Genomic DNA, 19,789 nt, shown 5'->3' with positions numbered 1-19,789 from the left:
TCGCTCAATTTATTGAAATAACTTTAAAAGCTGTAAACAGATTGATATAGGTTTCGACCAAAAAATTGGAAAAAAACCCCTCTCACCCTCCATCGGAAGTGTTCTGTTTATGACTAGCTGCATGTGGGGGGTCAAGTCCAGGTTCAATACCAAACATTAAAAAAGTTCAGCTGGACAAGAAGAATATGAACTTCTACGGGTCAGCTCTAGAGTTGAGTGAGTACCTAACTATTCATACTCTCTATACTCATAACGAGCACTGTCTAATACTCGCATATTCGTTACGAATAGTGTGTGCAATGCAAGTCAATGGGGAAAAATTTGCAATGTAACGGGTAACCCGAAAGCCGTACTATTCATGCAAGTAACAAATAGTGCAGCATTCAGGTTACTCGTTACTTTATGAATTTTCCCCTTTAACTTGCATTTCACATGCTATTTGGAACCATTACGCGAGTACTTGTTAAGAGTATAGAGAGTACAAATAGTTAGGTACTCGCTCAACTCTAGTCAGCTCATCTCTACTCAAGACTAGAGATGAGCGATGTTCGAGGTTCGCCAATCTCATGTTCGAGTGATTTTGGGGGGTGCTCGAGATTGAACTCAAACTCGAGCTTTTTGCTAAAAGCTCGACAGTTCGAGTTACGTTCGAGAATGGTTCGATCACCAAAAGCAGGGCTTTTTACAGCTACAGTGTGCAGGGAGCCATCACTGGCAGCCTGCGGTAAGCTGGTAAACAATGTAAATATCGGGTATCCAAGCAAAGTACTTTGCTTGGTAACCCGATATTTACCCTGGTTACGTGTGCAGGGATCCGACACTTCCCTGCTCGGCTCCGCCCCCTCCTGCACTCGGCATGTACACACACACACACTCACAGTCACCTGTCCCCAGCCATGCAGTCCCCCGAACTGACGTCCGCAGCATCACATGGCCCCGCTAGGCTCCACCCACTTCGCACTCCGCCGCCTGCACACATGGCCCCGCTAGGCTCCACCCACCTCGCACTCCGCACACATGGCCCCGCTCGGCTCCACCCACCTCGCACTCCGCACACATTACCCCGCTTAGCTCCACCCACCTCACACTCCGCACACATTACCCCGCTTGGCTCCACCCACCTCACACTCCGCACACAAGGCCCCGCTGGGCTCCACCCACCTCACACTCTGCACACATTAACCTGGCTCCACCCACCTCGCACTCCACACATATTACCCTGCTAGGCTCCACCCACCTCACACTCTGCACACATGGCCCTGCTCGGCTCCACCCACCTTGCACTCCACACACATTACCCCACTAGGCTCCACCCACCTCGCACTAAGCACACATTACCCCGCTTGGCTCCACCCACCTCGCACTCCGCACACATTACCCTGCTCGGCTTACCTGCGGTGATGAAGTCCTGCCCTCCTGACCTCAGCGCTGTCACTGTCCTCCATGGCCGCCGCTTGTCACATCTTCTCTCACTGGCGACCCGAGACTGTGATGTCACAGGCTCTCGCGATACTTGGCTGTGAAGGCGGCGGTCATTGAAGTCAGTGACAGCTCTGCTATCAACAGTGCAGGAGATCTTCACCGGAGGTAATGTACCTCGCTCCTGACAGCAGCACTTGTCATGCCCTGCAGTGACCTGGGCTGACCTATTGATGTTAGCTCAGGTCACTGCATTGCTTTCCCAGCCAATATGGAACATTATGTTCTTCATTAACTGGGACATTGACTATGGTATGGATCGTCATGGGAACCCCTTGGATTACAGCAGACCTGGATTTGTTTTTCTTTCTAATAAATTGGAGAATGAGGGAATGTTTGGGGAGTGTTTTTTCAAATAAAAATGTGTAACATAGTTACATAGTTACATAGTTACTAAGGTTGAAAAAAGACCTAGGTCCATCTAGTTCAACCTTCCTCCACCAGTTCTACATTTGGTCACTAATTCATTTATAACCAACAATGTTGTGTGTACTGAGGAAATCATCCAGCCCTATCAAGGTCAGTTTTTAATATCCTACATAGTTTGGTGTCATCAGCAAAGACTGACACTTTACTATCAATCCCATCCACAAGGTCATTAATAAAGAGATTGTTTGTCGTCTATTTTTTTTTATTAATGACTGGGTTGGTGATGTCGGGTATCTGATAGATGCCTGAGATCACGAACCCCAGGGCTTGATGCCAGGTGACATTGCACATCTGGTATTAACCCCATATATTAACCCGTTTGCCACCGCACCAGGGCACGGGATGAGCTGGGGCGAAGCACCAGGATTGGTGCATCTAATGGATGCGCCACTTTTGGGGCAGCTGCGGCCTGCTATTTTTAGGCTAGGGAGAGTCCAATAACCATGGACCTCCCTAGTCTGAGAAAATCAGACCCCAGCTGTCCGTTTTACCTTGGCTGGTGATCCAATTTTGGGGGGACCCCCACGTGTTTTTTTTTTTAAATTATTTATTTAATTTAAAATAACAGCGTGGGGTGCCCTCAGTTTTGGATTACCAGCCAAGGTGAAGCTGCCAGCTGTGGTCTGCAGGCTGCAGCTGTCTGATTTACCCTAGCTGGCTATCAAAAAGAGTGGGAACCCTACGTCATTTTTTTTTTAAATTTTTTTTTGCCTAAATACACAGCTAAGCACCCCTTAGTGCCACATGAAAGGCACCAAAGGGTGCAAAATTACAAAATGTAGGAGAGTGGTACATTATGTGTCTTTCTGCCATTATAATGACAGAAAAGAGTGATATGAAGTGTACAAGCACAGGAAAATCACCAGAGCGCTCTACGCTGTGAAAAACAGTAGAAAATGGCACTGGAGTGAACATGTCACCGCCTCATGTAGGTTGAAGCTATGGATCCTGGGTAAATTTATGTATTTTACCTCCTTCAGTTTTTTTTGCAGTACGCAAAAAAAAAAACGGAAGGCACACGGATGACAAACGGATGACATACGGACCATATAGGGAACGGAAACGGATACCACACGGATGCACCCGTGAAAAAAACGGACTGTTTTTTGCGGACCGCAAAAACGGATCGGTCGTGTGAATGTAGCCTTATTCTGATCTGCCGTTTATAAACAGCAGGCAGAAATAAGTGAATAGCGCCCATCCAGCGTCAGAAAATCTCCGGGGTTTCAGGGGTAGCTGAGACCCTGGAGATCATGATTCAGGCCGTTTTTTTCCGGTGCCCGCTCACGTGATCACCGGTACTGATGATCCCGTTACAGTAAATGACAGCGCCGGTAAAAAATTATTTATCTCCCATCTGGCATGAACAAACATGTCAGATGGGAGATAAATCTCCTCCCCGGTCCCCTCCGGTCCTCCGGTGTCGCCAAAGTGTCCCCCCCCCGACCCCCTCCCGGAAATCCAAGATGGCCTTGCGCACAGCAGCGCGCCGGCCGCATTCACCCTACTCCTCTGATTTCTGTCGCATGTGCCATGACAAATGCGACATAAAATCCTCCCCAGGCCCTATAACCCCACCGGTGTTCCCTGGTGTCCCACGGTACCTGAGCAGCGTTGATCCCCCGCGGCCCCCTCCTTCACAATAGACGCTGCCGCATGCACAGACGGCTGTCAGCCCAGCTTCCTGTGTTTAGACACAGTGAGTGGTGATAACCATGCATCTGTAAGCTACTGCAATTCCCTGCTCATGAGGTAAGGATCATAGTTAATCTGGAGAGCTATACTACATTTCCAAATGGAGGTATTTGATTTTATAGTTGCCCTGCTGAACGACTACCAAACATGAGAGTCCGTTATAGGCCACAAGAAAACATGTCTAAATAGCAAGCTCTGTTGTTTAGCATTCATTCAGCTGGATAACTGGACTTAAAAGGGTATTCCATCTCCAAGATCCTATCCCCAATATATAGTAGGTGGAATAGCAATAATACCAGCAAATACCAATATTTGGAAATGTAATATAGTTCTCCTGATTAGGCATGCCCTTACCTCATGAGCAGAGCATTGCAGCTTTGTTTGCAACAGTTACGACATGGACTCTGCTGCTGTGGACCCGGGGAGAGTGGGTGCAGATTCATTGCACCCACACTCCTCACATGGAGGGTCTGCATTCCTAGAAAATGGTTGATACATTCCCTGAGCGTGTCCCCCCATATTCTAGATGGTCCAGAGTCATCGTGGGACCCCCTTATTTTTTTTTCGTTACACTAAATTGGTGAAAGAGGAAATGTTTTGGGGAGTGTTTTTTCAAATACAGTTTTTTTACCTATTTTTTTTGTTAGTACTGACAGTTTGTGATGTCGGGTATGTGATAGACGCCATGACATCACAAACTGCTGGTCTTGATGTCAGGTGACCTTACAGCTAGTATCAACCCCATTTATTACCCCATTTGCCACTGCACCGGGGCACGGGAAAGCGCCAGGATTGGCGCATCTAGTGGATGCGCCACTTCTTGGGCACCTGCTGCTTGCTTTTTTTAGGCTGTGAAGGTCCAATAACTATGGACCATCCCACCTTGAGAATACCAGACCACAGCTGTCCGCTTTACTTTGGCTGGTGATCCAATTTGGGGGGGATCCTACTTTTTTTTTGTAATTATTAATGTTTATAAAATAATTATAAAAAAAGAGCCTGGGGTGACCTCCACATTGGATTCCCAACCACGGTAAAGCTGCAGGCTGTGGTTTTCAGGCTACAGCCTTTTGCTTTACTCTAGCTGCCTATCAAAAATGGGGGGACCCAACGTCATTTTTTTTTAACAATTTTCTTTAATAAAAAAAATTAATGGGGTTCCTTGTATTTTTATTGCCAGCCAAGGTAATGCCAGGCAGATGGCAGTGGCAACCCTTAGCTGTCTGCTTTATCTGCGCTGAGAATCAAAAATACCGTGGAACGCCACGTCATTTTTTTTAAAGATTTATTTTTACAGCACTTTGATGTCAGGCAATCAAAATACAGGGAAGCCCTTTTTGTTTTTAGTTATTTAAATAAATAATTAAAAAAATATATATGGGCTCCCGCTGCATTTTTTGCATTGCTAGCTAAGGGTAATCCAAGCAGCTACTGGCTGCTAACCCCCACTGCTTGGTGTTACCTTCACTGGCAATGGAAAATCCAGGGAAGCATTTTTTTATTTTTTTTGCCAAAAAACTACAAACAAAATGACGTGTGCTTCGCCATATTTTTGTATGCTAGACAGATACAGCAGGCAGGTACGGGCTGCCCTCAACCCCCAGCTGCCTATTTGTACTCGGCTGGGAACTAAAAATATAGGGAAGGCCTTTTTTTAAAGGAACCTGTCATCAGTAATTTTGCTTTAAACCTAAATTTTTACCCTTCTGCAGCTCCTGGGCTGCATTCTAGCAAGATCCTGTTGTTTTTTTGCCCCTTTTTAGACCAAATATAATACTTTATAAAGTTGTACCTTTTGGGATGCAAATCTTATAAATTATCCATGGGGTCGGGCTCGCTGTTGTCCGTTACTGTCCCGCCTGCCGATTTATGCCGTCCATCAATGCTCCATTTCATACTTCAGGACGCCGACCAGTGCGCCCGAGGTCCGGCGCATGCGCAGTGCTACTGTTGCGGGACTGTGCACTGCGTGCACAGTGTGACCGCTGGTGACGTTTGCGCAGGCACGAGATTATGGGCGGCGCTGATTGTCATCGCAAGTGCCCCTCCCATAATCTAGTGCCTGCGCTTTCCCTCTGCCTCCAGCGTTCTGCGCAAGCGCTGGCCAGATGACCGCACATCTCCTCTTTCCCATCTTTCCCTGCAGTGGGAAATAGATGGGAGGAGTGGAGCAGGACACCACCGGTTATGGCCAGCGCTTGTGCAGAACGCTGGAGCTAGAGGGAAAAGCGCAGGCACTAGATTAAGGGCGGGCACGTGCGATGACAATCAGCGCCGCCCATAATCTCATTGGGGGACGGCGTAAATCGGCAGGAGGGACAGTAACGGACACCAGAGAGCCCGCCCCCATGGACGATTTAGAAGATTTGCATCCCAAAAGGTACAACTTTATAAAGTATTATATTTGGTCTAAAAGGGGGCAAAAAAACAACAGGAACCTTGCTAGAATGCAGCCCACAAGCTGCAGAAGAGGAAACTTTTAGGTTTAAAGCAAAATTTCTGATGACAGGTTCCCTTCAATTATTTCATGAATTTCATGAAATAATTAAAAAAAAAAAAACGACGTGGGCTTCGCCACATTTTTGTGTCCAGCCGGGTACAACTAGGCAGCTAGAGATTGGATCCGCAGCATAGGTTAGCCCGAGCTTTCCGGCCCCCCCCTGCTGCGAATTGCAGTCCGCAGCCGCCCCAGAAAATGGTGCTCTCATAGAAGCGCCATCTTCTGGTGCTGTATCAAACTCTTCCAGCAGCCCTGAAGCCGGGTGGCTCACTGGGTAATGATGAGTTAATTCTAGCTTTGTTTTACTAGCTAGTATTAAGTCAGAGATTCTTAATGTCAGGCAAGTTTTATCCAGCCATTAAGAATCTCCAATAAAGGGTTAAAAAAAGACACCACACAGAGAAAAAATACTTTAATAGAAATAAATACACAGACACATTAGAGACTCCATGTTTATTACTCCCTCTTATCCCTCCACGATCCATGGTCTTCTGTCTTCTTTCTCTTTCAGCCCATGCAGCTCTGCTACATTAGCAGCACTGCATGGGAGAAAGACGCTGCTGCTCCCTATGCAGGCTTTTCACTCCGTGAGTGATCAGTGCTGCAGGCTGTTAGCGGTAACGTCACCGCTGACAGACGGGTTACCCTAGCAACGGTGCTCCAATCACGTGATTCCCAGTGCTGCTGCGTGTTCTTAGCGGTGACACCACCGCTAACAGGCGCGTTGCTATGGCAACGGTGATCTCCATTATTGACCGGCTGTGTCAGCCGGTTAATAACGGAACGGGGAAGCAGAACGGTGAGTCGACCGTTTGCCAGAGCATGTCACCAGTACACGGCAATACACAAACGTGCACCGTGTAGCGGAGAGATGCAATGACAGGACCTAGCATGACGTCAAAGACATGTGACCAGTCTGTAGCCAATGAGATAATAGACAAGTGACTGGTCACATGCTTTTTTGATGTCACGATAGGTCCTGTCATCACTGCTGGTTACCGGGAGGACGCAGCGATTACCAATGGAAAATCTGTGGGAGACAGCTTGCAGGACGCATTGCGGGTACTGGTAAGTGTTATGGCAATGTTTATTAACTGTATGCGTACATTTATAATGTGTTTTTATGTGTTTGTGATTGTCTCCCATTGTTTTCAATGGGGTTCGAGAGGTTTGTCGAACGGTTCGTAAAACGGTTCTTCGAACAGGGCACCGTTCGACGAACCGAACTCGAACTCGAACTCTAGGGGGTGGCTCATCTCTACTCAAGACACATAAAAAGATCCAGTATGACTCATTGTTTTAAATTTTTCTCTAAAACCATGAGTCGAAATTATTTTACAATATTCTTAAATGATAATATACCTATATTTATTTGGGCTATTAAATAAATTGTTATCCTATCTAGATTACATTCTTAAAGGATTATTATGGCATATGAGTTTCTATTTTTTTATTTTATGTATGTTTCATGAGATTTCTAGTGTATATTGTACTTTTTATATTTGCATATTTAATTGTTTGCAAATCGGTTCACATGGAGTGTTTTTGGATGCGCTGTCAAAGTGATCTATTTATGTGTCTCACTGTTTTGTATTTGCTGTTAAACCATAATTAAGACATTAATGCCAAAACGCGTAGGCTAAATTCAGCTGTGGTCTGGTAGTTGTGCGGTTACAGCTCTTAAAGTTATGTCAATAAATTGGACTATTTTAGACTTTTGTGCCTTCAGTATTTTGCTGGAGAGTATCTGTTTTTGTTACAGTATTTAGGTCAACCATAGCCAGGGCGGCTCCGGGTGTATCTTTTGATTAACTCCAGACAAACCATCCACTGTGAGCTATCCTTCTCCCTTTCTTCATTATTAAAGTTTTTGTCAGTTTAAAAACTTTTGGCAATGCATGTTCATGAAATCACACATACTAACACATACATACTGTGACATAAAACAAGCACATTGTTGGGCACGCACACATATTGGGGCACTCATACACTTTCACACATCAGATAAATTTACCTAAGATGCTTCTATGACTTTTCTCAAAGAGGTGGTTTGGTAAAGTTTGCCATAACGGGAACCTGTCAGGTGCAATATGCCCCCAGAGACATGAGCAGTTCCCTCCATGAATACACTAGCATAGATAAAGAGATCTTTAGAAAAAGTATTTCTAAAGATCTTATATTGTATGCTAATGAGCGTGGGTAGTAGCCCCGGAGTTTGGTTCATGTGCACTATGAAGCCGGGTGTACGCGTTCTGGCTTCAAACTGAAGTAGTGCGCATGACCGAACCTCCGGGGTCATGGGCACTGAGCTGAAATCTAGCATCAAGCGGCAATGGTGAGGGAGAGGTGAGCGAGATCTCCTCTGATGCTGCGCATTCATTAGCATGTTTTCAGGCCCACAGGGACCCACAATGGCAGGGACCCACAGGGGCATACTAACATGCTAATGGGGGCGACTAGCAAGGGAAGCAATGCCCTTGAGGCTACTGCCCTCGCTCATTAGCATAAGATAAAAGATCTTTAGAAATACTTTTTCTAAAGATCTCTTTATCGATGCTAGTGTATACAGGGACAGTTAGGCAGGGATTAGCAATATGCAACCAGAACTGCTCTTGGTTCTGACAGGTTTCGTTTAACTGTTGGGGCACACATACACTTTGACACATTATATAAGTTTACCTACTATGCTTCTATGACCTTTCTCAAAGAGGTGGTTTGGTAAAGTTTGCCTTAACTGTTTCAGCTAGCTGTGATACGTGGACCATCTGTGACGTGCTGTCTGTATGCAATGCTGTCTGCCATCTGCTAGTGAAGGGTGAAAATCTCATGTGTAATCTTTACCTTTGATAAGCAGTCAGTATTGTTTATTGAAAGTCTTGCTTATGATAGTATTGTGATGATCTAGTGAGAGTGATTCACAAAAGGAAAGCTTTAACCCCATAAATCTCCTTGCGTTACAATTGCAATTAAGTACACTGTTTTGTTTTCTTTCGGTGTAGAGTATTTAGTGACCAGCAAAATTAACAAACTATTACATGCAACAAATTTGTGCAAAAATTTGCATGTTTGCCGGAATAAATTAGATTTTTTAAAAAGGTCCAAAAGCACCAAATTTATTATGAGATGCGTGTCTAAATTTAGTGCAAATCACTACAACTATCTGCTAAACATATGTTACAGTGCCTTGCGAAAGTATTCGCCCCCCCTTGAATTTTTCAACCTTTTCCCACATTCCAGGCTTCAAACATAAAGATAAAAATTTTAATGTTATGGTGAAGAATCAACAACAAGTGGGACACAATTGTGAAGTTAAACAAAATGTATTGCTTATTTTTGTAAAAAAGAATATACTGAAAATTGGGGTGTGCAATATTATTCGTCCCCTTTACTTTCAATGTAGCAAACTCACTCCAGAAGTTCATTGAGGATCTTTCAATGATCCAATGTTGCCCTAAATGACTGATGATGATAAATATAAGCCACCTGTGTGTAATCAAGTCTACGTATAAATGCACCTGCTCTGTGATAGTCTCAGTGTTCTGTTTAAAGCGCAGATAGCATCATGAAGACCAAGGAACACAACAGGCAGGTCCGTGATACTGTTGTGGAGAAGTTTAAAGCTGGATTTGGTTACAAAAATATTTCCAAAACGTTAAACATCTCAAGAAGCACTGTGCAAGCGATCATATTGAAATGGAAGGAGTATCATACCACTGCAAAGCTACCAAGACCCAGCCATCTATCTAAACTTTCATCACAAACAAGGAGAAGACTGATCAGAGATGCAGCCAAGAGGCCCATGATCACTCTGGAAGAACTGCAGAGATCTACAGCTGAGGTGGGAGAGTCTGTCCATAGGACAACAATCAGTCATACACTGCACAAATCTGGCCATTATGGACTGAGTGGCAAGAATAAAGGCATTTCTCAAACATATCCATAAAAAGTGTTCTTTAAAGTTTGCCAAAAGCCACCTGGGAGACACACGAAACATGTGGAAGAAGGTGCTCTGGTCAGAAGAAACCAAAATCGAACTTTTTGGGCACAATGCCAAACGATATGTTTGGCGTAAAAGCAACACAACTCATCACACTGAACACACTATCCCCACTGTCAAACATGGTGGTGGCAGCATCATGGTTTGGACCTGCTTTTCTTCAGCAAGGACAGGGAAGATGGTTAAAATTGATAGGAAATACAGGACCATTCTTGAAGAAAACCTGTTGGAGTCGGCAAAAGACCTGAGCCTGGGACGGAGATTTGTCTTTCAACAAGACAATGATCCCAAACATAAAGCAAAATCTACAATGGAATGGTTCACAAATAAACATATCCAGGTGTTAGAATGGCCAAGTGAAAGTCCAGACCTGAATCCAATTGAGAATCTGTGAAAAGAGCTGAAAACTGATGTTCACAAACACTCTCCATCCAACCTCACTCAGTTTGAGCTGTTTTCAAAGGAAGAATTGGCAAGAATTTCAGGCTCTCGATGTGCATAAGTGATAGAGACTTACCACAAGCGACTTGCAGCTGTAATCGCAGTAAAAGGTGGCGCTACAAAGTATTAACTTAAAGGGGCCAAATAATATTGAACGCCCCAATTTTCAGTTTATTATTTTCATAAAAGTTTAAAATAAGCAGTAAATGTCATTCAACTTCCAAATTGTGTCCCACTTGTTGTTGATTCTTCACCATAAAATTTAAATTTTTCTTTCTTTATGTTTGAGGCCTGAAATGTGAGAAAAGGTTGAAAAATTCAAAGGGGCTGAATACTTTTCCAAGGTACTGTATCTCCTTTTTCGAAGGTGTCAATATGATTTCAGTAGCTGCTGGCTATTCAATATACATACATGCTCATCTTAAGATGTGCATGTGTTTTCAATAGGGAGAGAGCAGTCACTGGGGAACAAAATTTTTGTTTTATCCACAAACACTTGTTCTTACTTAATTTGAGTGTGCCAAACTCAAATCTGGAATTCGTTTTTCTCTGTAAGCTACAGTTTTTTGCAATTCAAGATTTTAGGTTATCATTTTCTTGTACAAATTTTAACATCTAGTTTAACATAATGAAGTAGAATGTCTTCTTGGGCACCCTCTTTGTAAAAATGTAGTAATCTAATGCAGTAAATACACTAATATACTAAAAGATATGATTGCATAAGAATTTGTCTACAATTTTGTAATAGCACATATTAAAATACTTATTTTAATCATAAGATTTGCGCAAAACGTATTTAAATTCTATTCAGGCAAAAATTTGCATTTGTAGCTCTTACGTTGTGTACTTGTTGAAGACAATCTCGTTTGATTCTCCAGCAGTAGTCTGCCATCACATTTTTGTCCCATCACCCCTATCCCATCATCTTCATATCTGGATGAAAGCGTTCTCCCTGCTCAACCCTAACACCTCCAAGATTTTCAGGAAACTTTTCAAGGTGACTGTTTAGGAAGTGAATCTTAACCCTCATGTTACATCCAAAGTTACAGAAAGCCAGCAGCATCCTTTGAATCAGAAGTTCGTAGTTTTCTTCATTTTTGTTGCCAAGGAAGTTCTTTGTAACTGCCGCAAAAGACTGCCATGCTACTTTCTCCTGCTTACTCATCTTCTTGGCAAATTCTTTGTCACATATGAGGGTTCGAATTTGATGTCCATCTAATACACCTTCTTTTATCTTCTCGAAAGACAAGGCTGGAAAAGCAGAAATAATATGGTGAAAGCATTCACTTTCTCTATTCAAAGCCTGAACAAACTGCTTCATTAAACCAAGTTTTATGTGAAGTGGGGAAAACATTATCCTCAATCAATCAGTCTCAATCAACTACAGGTTCATTCATAATATTTTGCATCCCTACTTCCAGAGCTTCACATTTCGGCCACTCCTTTTGTGCCAAGTGTTTCTCCCGAGCTCGGCTCTCCCACAAACACAGAAAACAAGGATACTTCATGAATAGTGATGAGCGAGTACTAAAAAGCTCGGGTGCTCGAAGCTCGGGCCGAGCCTCCCAAGATACTCGTGTACTCGGCCCGAGCAACGAGCCCAATGTTATCCTATGGGAGACCCGAGTATTTTTGTGAAATGACCCCCCGGCAGCATGTAGAAACCCTAAAAATGGCACAAAAGTCTCAGAAGAGTGCTCAAATGACATGGCAACAGCATGGGGAAGACCCCTTGAAGCATTTATCACTCAAAAGTCACAGCTGTGAACAATTTTGTCCGCGTTTTACGCCATTTTTACGGACTCACCAGAAAACCTTCCAAAATGACACCAAAATGAATTTTCATGGCGGAAATGTTAAGGGCACATACCCAATAGTGAGATAGAGCTAATGTATGTTACTTTTTGAGATCAATACATGAAAGATTTTACGTAAAACATTGTGTGGCACTCCGATGTCCCTGAGAAGAGACGTACATAAAGGCCTCTGAGTCTAATGTGCCCATTTTGAGGAACTGAGTCTTTGTAGTATTTTCCTTTGCCAGGGCAGTCCAAAATTGTGAGGTTCACCAATGCCCCTGCATACAGACGTGCATGATGGCCTGTAAACCTGAAGTGCCCATTGTAAGGAAGTGGGTCTATTGTAGTATAGCCCTTAGGCAGGGCAGCCAAAAATTGGGAGGCTCCACGTTGTCCCTGCATAGAGATGTGCATGAGGGCCTCAAAACATTAAGTGTCCATTGTCAGGAAGTGGGTGTATTATAGTATAGCCCTTTGGCAGGGCAGCCAAAAATTGGGAGGCTCCACGTTGTCCCTGGATAGAGACGTGCATGAGGGCCTCAAAACATTAAGTGTCCATTGTCAGGAAGTGGGTGTATTATAGTATAGCCCTTTGGCAGGGCAGCCAAAAATTGGGAGGCTCCACGTTGTCCCTGGATAGAGACGTGCATGAGGGCCTCAAAACATTAAGTGTCCATTGTCAGGAAGTGGGTGTATTATAGTATAGCCCTTAGGCAGGGCAGCCAAAAATTGGGAGGCTCCACGTTGTCCCTGGGTAGAGACGTGCATGAGGGCCTCAAAACATTAAGTGTCCATTTTAAGGAAGTGGGTGTATTTCAGTATAGCCCTTAGGCAGGGCAGCCAAAAATTGGGAGGCTCCACATTGTCCCTGGATAGAGACGTGCATGATGGCCTTTAAACCTGAAGTGCCCATTGTAAGGAAGTGGGTCTATTTCAGTATAGCCCTTTGCCAGGGCAGCCAAAAATTGGGAGGCTCCACATTGTCCCTGGGTAGAGACGTGCATGAGGGCCTCAAAACATTAAGTGTCCATTTTAAGGAAGTGGGTGTATTTCAGTATAGCCCTTAGGCAGGGCAGCCAAAAATTGGGAGGCTCCACATTGTCCCTGGGTAGAGACGTGCATGATGGCCTTTAAACCTGAAGTGCCCATTGTAAGGAAGTGGGTCTATTTCAGTATAGCCCTTTGCCAGGGCAGCCAAAAATTGGGAGGCTCCACATTGTCCCTGGGTAGAGACGTGCATGAGGGCCTCAAAACATTAAGTGTCCATTGTCAGGAAGTGGGTGTATTATAGTATAGCCCTTAGGCAGGGCAGCCAAAAATTGGGAGGCTCCACATTGTCCCTGGGTAGAGACGTGCATGATGGCCTTTAAACCTGAAGTGCCCATTGTAAGGAAGTGGGTCTATTTCAGTATAGCCCTTTGCCAGGGCAGCCAAAAATTGGGAGGCTCCACATTGTCCCTGGGTAGAGACGTGCATGAGGGCCTCAAAACATTAAGTGTCCATTTTAAGGAAGTGGGTGTATTTCAGTATAGCCCTTAGGCAGGGCAGCCAAAAATTGGGAGGCTACACGTTGTCCCTGGGTAGAGACGTGCATGAGGGCCTCAAAACATTGTTCCCATTGCAAAGGAGCGGGTCTCCTGTCGTTGTAATGTCCATTCTGCAAAGAATGGGCGAAAAAATTTACCACTGGGGGTATACCTGAAACAAAGACCTAACTATTGTAACGGTCATCATGATGGCGCATGAGGAGAAGGAGGAGCAGTCCAGCGATTATCCAAAGTCGAGAAGTGTACCCATGGGTGAGTGGAGGTACATGGCAAACTTTAAATTCCGCTCTCATTTGCTGGTGGTGTGGTGAAGTCTGGCCCAATCCAACCCTTGTTCATCTTTATCAGAGTCAGCCTGTCAGCATTTTCAGTTGACAGGCGGGTGCGTTTATCTGTAATGATTCCACCTGCGGCACTAAAAACATGCTCTGACAAAACGCTAGCAGCAGGGCAGGCCAGGACTTCCAAGGCGTAGAGAGCCAATTCATGCCACGTGTCCAGCTTGGATACCCAATAATTGTAAGGCACAGAGGAATGTCGGAGTACAGTTGTTCGATCTGCAAGGTACTCCTTCAGCATCTGGGCAAACTTAGGATTTCTTGTGGCACTACCCCGCACCTCAGGGGCTGTGGTACGTGAGGGGCTGAGAAAACTGTCCCACATCTTAAAGACTGTTCCCCTACCTCTGGCGGATTGGACTTGTGCCTCTCTCGGCTGTACGCCTCGGTTGTCCACTGATTCCTGACCTATGCCGCTAGCGTTTTGTGAGGGGAATGCTTTGCCTACTTCCGTGAGTATGGCCTTCCGAAACTGCTGCATTTTGGTTGACCTCTCATCCACGGGAATAAGAGACAAAAAGTTCTCCTTGTAGCGTGGGTCTAACAGTGTTACCAACCAGTAATGATTGTCGGCCAAGATGTTCTTAACGCGAGGGTCACGAGACAGGCAGCTTACCATAAAGTCAGCCATGTGCGCCAGACTCTTAACAGCCAGGACTTCAGTAGCCTGACCAACAAGATGACTGAACATGCTGTCCTCCTCCTCCTCCTCCTCCTCCTCATCTACCCTGTCCTCTGGCCAGCCACGCTGAATCGAGGATATGACTGGTGTGCATGTCATATCCTCAATTTGGCCGGAGAGTTGCTCCATGTCTTCATCCTCCTCCTCGTCATAGTCCTCCACTGCACGTTGTGATGAGACGAGGCTGGGCTGTGTGTTATCACCCACACCCACTACTGTTTCTTGCTGCAACTCATCGCGCTCCGCCTGCAATGCATCATGTTTGTTTTTCAAAAGGGACCGTTTTAGAAGGCAGAGTAGCGGTATGGTGACGCTAATAATGGCGTCATCACCACTCACCATCTTGGTGGAGTCCTCAAAGTTTTGGAGGATGGTACATAGGTCTGACATCCATCTCCACTCCTCAGGTGTTATGTGTGGAGTTTGACCCATTTCCCGACGGCTTAGGTGATGCAGGTACTCAACAACTGCCCTCTTCTGCTCACATATCCTGACCAACATGTGCAGAGTTGAATTCCAACGCGTGGGGACATCACACACCAGTCTGTGAGCCGGAAGATGCAAACGGCGCTGAAAGCCGGCAAGGCCGGCTGAAGCAGTAGGTGACTTTCGAAAATGTGCAGACAGGCGGCGAACTTTTACCAGCAGATCAGACAGCTCTGGGTATGACTTTATAAACCGCTGAACCACGAGGTTGAGCACATGGGCCACGCATGGAACATGTGTCAGCTGGCCTCGCCTCAAAGCCGCCACCAGGTTCCGGCCATTGTCACAAACGACCTTTCCTGGCTTTAGGTTCAGAGGTGTGAGCCAGTGATCTGCCTGCTGTTTCAGAGCTGTCCACAGCTCTTCTGCATTGTGGGGTTTGTCACCTATGCAGATTAGCTTCAGCACAGCCTGTTGCCGCTTCGCCGAGGCAGTGCTGCAGTGCTTCCAGCTTGTGACTGGTGTGGAGGGCACAGTGGATGAGGATGCGCAGGAGGAGGAGGAGGCTGAAGAGCATGACATTCCGGAGCTGTAGAGTGTGGGTGAAACACTGACTGAGGTAGGGCCTGCAAACCTTGGTGTGGGAAGGACGTGTTCCGTCCCTCGCTCAGACTGGGTCCCAGCTTCCACAATATTAACCCAGTGTGCCGTCAACGAGATGTAGCGGCCTTGCCCACAAGCACTTGTCCACGTGTCTGTGGTTAGGTGGACTTTGGGTGAAACAGCGTTGTTCAGGGCACGTGTGATGTTTTGTGACACGTGGTTATGCAACGCGGGGACAGCACACCGGGAGAAATAGTGGCGGCTGGGGACCGAGTAACGTGGGACAGCTGCCGCCATCAGGTCACGGAATGCTTCTGTCTCCACCAGCCTAAAAGGCAACATTTCCAGCGCAAGCAGTCGCGAAATGTTAGCATTTAGAACTGTGGCATGTGGGGTGTTGGCAGTGTATTTGCGCCTGCGTTCAAAGGTTTGCTGAATGGATAACTGAACGCTGCGCTGGGACAAGGACGTGCTTGATGATGGTGTTCTTTCTGCGTAGGCAACTGCAGGTGCAGGAGTGGAGGAGGCTTGTTCGCAGGCAGCATGGACAGAGGATTGGCTCGCATGCACAACCAGCGAAGACGTAGCAGTGACATCAGCAAGCACTGCTCCTCGACTCTGTTGTACTTCCCACAAAGTCGGGTGCTTGGCTGACATGTGCCTGATCATGCTGGTGGTGGTCAGGCTGCTAGTTTTGGTACCCCTGCTGATGCTGGCACGGCAGGTGTTGCAAATGGCCTTTTTTGAATCATCTGGATCCAACTTAAAAAACTGCCAGACTCGTGAAGACCTAACATTTGTACAGGCACCTTGTGTCGTCGTGTTGTTACGGGGAACGGTTGCCTGACTTCTGCCTGGGACCACCACCCTGCTTCTTACTGCCTGTTGTGATGCTACGCCTCCCTCCCCCTGTGCACTGCTGTCCTCGCTCTGCATATCCTCCTGCCAGGTTGGGTCAGTTACTGGATCATCCACCACGTCGTCTTCCTCTTCCGCACCCTGCTCCTCCTCCTGACTTGCTGACAATTGTGTCTCATCATCGTCCACCACTTGTTGAGACACGTTGCCAACTTCGTGAGAACGTGGCTGCTCAAATATTTGGCTATCTGTACAGACGATCTCCTCATGACCCACTTCAATATGAGCTGGCGAGAGGCCAGAATGTGTGAATGGAAACGTGAACAGCTCTTCCGAGTGTCCAAGTGTGGGATCATTAATGTCCGAGGAGGACGTGTACTCAGCCTGGTGGTAGGAAGGAGGATCAGGTTCAGAAATGTGCGGTGCAGTATCACGGCTACTGACACTTGACCGTGTGGAAGACAGAGTGTTTGTGGTGGTGCCAATCTGACTGGAAGCATTATCCGCTATCCAACTAACAACCTGTTGACACTGGTCTTGGTTCAAGAGCGGTGTACTGCTGCGGTCCCCAAGAATTTGGGACAGGACGTGCGAGCGACTAGATGTGGCCCTTTGTTGTGGCGAAATTAGAGCTTGCCCACGACCTCGGCCTCTGCCTGCACCACCATCACGTCCACTTCCTTGTTCCTTGCCAATGCCCTTGCGCATTTTGCAATGCTGTGCACTGCTGACGTGTATATTCACTACTTGTGCGTTATATCAAAGTTTCTGGAAATTGCACACCAGTGCACCTGTACGCTGCCACCAACAGGCACACACGTGCGGTTTTAAAAACCAAGCACGGACGCAATAATAACCTAACACAGGTTTTAGGAGCAAAAATTAAGAACTCTGACACTATCAGCCACTGCTGACTGACGTGTATTATACACTACACTTGTGCGTTATATAATAGTTTGGTAAACGCACACCAGTGCACCTGTACGCTGCCACCAACAGGCACACACGTGCGGTTTTAAAAACCAAGCACGGACGCAATAATAACCTAACACAGGTTTTAGGAGCAAAAATTAAGAACTCTGACACTATCAGCCACTGCTGACTGACGTGTATTATACACTACACTTGTGCGTTATATAATAGTTTGGTAAACGCACACCAGTGCACCTGTACGCTGCCACCAACAGGCACACACGTGCGGTTTTAAAAACCAAGCACGGACGCAATAATAACCTAACACAGGTTTTAGGAGCAAAAATTAAGAACTCTGACACTATCAGCCACTGCTGACTGACGTGTATTATACACTACACTTGTGCGTTATATAATAGTTTGGTAAACGCACACCAGTGCACCTGTACGCTGCCACCAACAGGCACACACGTGCGGTTTTAAAAACCAAGCACGGACGCAATAATAACCTAACACAGGTTTTAGGAGCAAAAATTAAGAACTCTGACACTATCAGCCACTGCTGACTGACGTGTATTATACACTACACTTGTGCGTTATATAATAGTTTGGTAAACGCACACCAGTGCACCTGTACGCTGCCACCAACAGGCACACACGTGCGGTTTTAAAAACCAAGCACGGACGCAATAATAACCTAACACAGGTTTTAGGAGCAAAAATTAAGAACTCTGACACTATCAGCCACTGCTGACTGACGTGTATTATACACTACACTTGTGCGTTATATAATAGTTTGGTAAACGCACACCAGTGCACCTGTACGCTGCCACCAACAGGCACACACGTGCGGTTTTAAAAACCAAGCACGGACGCAATAATAACCTAACACAGGTTTTAGGAGCAAAAATTAAGAACTCTGACACTATCAGCCACTGCTGACTGACGTGTATTATACACTACACTTGTGCGTTATATAATAGTTTGGTAAACGCACACCAGTGCACCTGTACGCTGCCACCAACAGGCACACACGTGCGGTTTTAAAAACCAAGCACGGACGCAATAATAACCTAACACAGGTTTTAGCAGCAAAAATTAAGAACTCTGACACTATCAGCCACTGCTGACTGACGTGTATTATACACTACACTTGTGCGTTATATAATAGTTTGGTAAACGCACACCAGTGCACCTGTACGCTGCCACCAACAGGCACACACGTGCGGTTTTAAAAACCAAGCACGGACGCAATAATAACCTAACACAGGTTTTAGGAGCAAAAATTAAGAACTCTGACACTATCAGCCACTGCTGACTGACGTGTATTATACACTACACTTGTGCGTTATATAATAGTTTGGTAAACGCACACCAGTGCACCTGTACGCTGCCACCAACAGGCACACACGTGCGGTTTTAAAAACCAAGCACGGACGCAATAATAACCTACTAACAGGTTTTTTTGGGGAGCGACAATTACAGTACAGACAAGTCAGACACTATCTGGACTGTTTTACACTGTGTACACCAGCCCCAGATATGAAGGCTGGTATACGGTCACCACTACCCTGCCTGCCTGCCTGCCTGTATACTGCTACAATAGTCCTGACAAGGACTCTTTTGGTCACTAGCCTGTATTCAGACCTGGCTATACCCTGCCTGTATATAGCAACAATAGTCCTGAGAAGGACTCTGCTACTGTACTCCGACCTGGCTATACCCTGCCTGCCTGTATACAACTAGAATAGTCCTGAGAAGGACTTTTGGTCACACTGTTTGCAGCCCTGCAACTGAAAAAGCTATAAAGGGCCGCAAAGCTTTCCCTGAATCAGCGACACTCTCCCTACACTCACTGTCAGAATAGCTGTGAGCAGAGCACAGCGCGCCGGCCGATATAAAGGCTCGGTGACGCTGTGCAGGCCGGCCAATCACTGCAATTCCACAACTAACAGGGCTGTGGCATTGCAGTGGTCTGCCAGCCAATCCCTGCATGAGGGCTGGCTCTCAAAAGAGCGCCAACATGCAGAAATGAAGACCACGAGTAAAGCACGAGTATCGCGAGATTACTCGGTCCCCGCCG

Source organism: Anomaloglossus baeobatrachus, chromosome 3, assembly GCF_048569485.1.
Source record: "Anomaloglossus baeobatrachus isolate aAnoBae1 chromosome 3, aAnoBae1.hap1, whole genome shotgun sequence".
NCBI classification, from domain to species: Eukaryota; Metazoa; Chordata; class Amphibia; order Anura; family Aromobatidae; genus Anomaloglossus; species Anomaloglossus baeobatrachus.
The sequence above is the reverse complement of the archived record's forward strand: the minus strand, read 5'-3'. Positions refer to the sequence as shown.